Consider the following 1,329-nt stretch of genomic DNA (forward strand, 5'->3'; position numbering starts at 1 on the left):
GTAGCATTCACTTCCACAGCCGCCGTTAGCTCAATACACGCAAAAGTAACTAATGCTGAAGTTATTTGCACTTAAATACCATTACTGGCAGAACGCATCAGCAATTTGCTTACAAAGAAAATAATGCACCAACACCAAGAGCAGCAACATTTCCGCCCACAACTAACTTCTTCTTACTACCTATTAACAATAACAAATGCACGGCAAATCCTTTTTGTGAATGACTTAACTGAGTATATGAAAACGTAGTTGTTATAAATATTTTTTGAAATGACAGGGACCGTAACATTTACAAATTTTATTAAAAACTGTCGCTCTTTAACAATTATTTTTTGAACTTTATTTAATTACTCCTTAAATAATATTTTTTCGGATTTTTATTTTATAAATCCAAAATAAGAATTATTTTTGATTTTCATCTGCAAATAACAGTTATTTTTAATTTTTGAATTAGTATATCTTAGATAACAGTTATTGAAGTTTTTTATTTATAAAAGTCATCAATATAAATCAGTTACTGACTTTTATTTTTAAAAACTATACTTATAAATGTCATTTGTGTAAGCCGTAGTAAACTTTGGTTCTCCAACACCTTTTTAACTGTGAAAAACAATAATGACTTTTATACGTATGACTTAAAAAATAAAAGTCTGTGAATGATTTATATTGACGATTTTTATAAATAAATGTCTTCAACAACTGTTCTAAACATATAAAATAAAAATTAAAAACAACTGTTACTTACAGATTATTTAGATAAAAATCAAAACAAATTGTTATTTTTTTAATTTTGCATAAAAATTACTAATAATAAAATGTTTTCAAATTTGATTCTCGTTGTAAAAAAATGTATTGGTATGACAATGACAGTTTTCATCAATAACTGTTATGTTCGGTGCCTGAAAAATGCTAATCGTATTTAGAAATCATGAATGTATGCATATATATCAAACATAAAAGTGTAATGCCGGATTTTCACAGTGCATTGAATCACACAAACTTTTTGGGCAAATTCGGGTCGTTACGTTTAAAATAATAGCAATTAAGTCTGTTTTCACATGAAAATTTCAAAAGCTAAAAAATTTGTCAGTATTTTCAATTCAATGCTTAGTGGAAATTCAGTACAGATATTAAAATATTATAATTCTTGAAAAGTCAGCAAAAAAGAAATGTCTTTATATGTTAATCTGCCGTACGACAATTCATAATAATTCTTTTTAATTTCAAGGGTCGCTTTCCCAGTGAAGAGTTAACTTATATTCTGCTGTTAATTAAACAGTAAAAACGTTAATACTTTTTTAATGTATTGTTGATAATATTACTTTAAGT

This window comes from Rhagoletis zephyria, unplaced genomic scaffold, assembly GCF_001687245.7.
Source record: "Rhagoletis zephyria isolate East Lansing unplaced genomic scaffold, Rhagoletis_zephyria_1.1 Rzeph_scaffold_11233, whole genome shotgun sequence".
Classification (NCBI taxonomy): Eukaryota; Metazoa; Arthropoda; class Insecta; order Diptera; family Tephritidae; genus Rhagoletis; species Rhagoletis zephyria.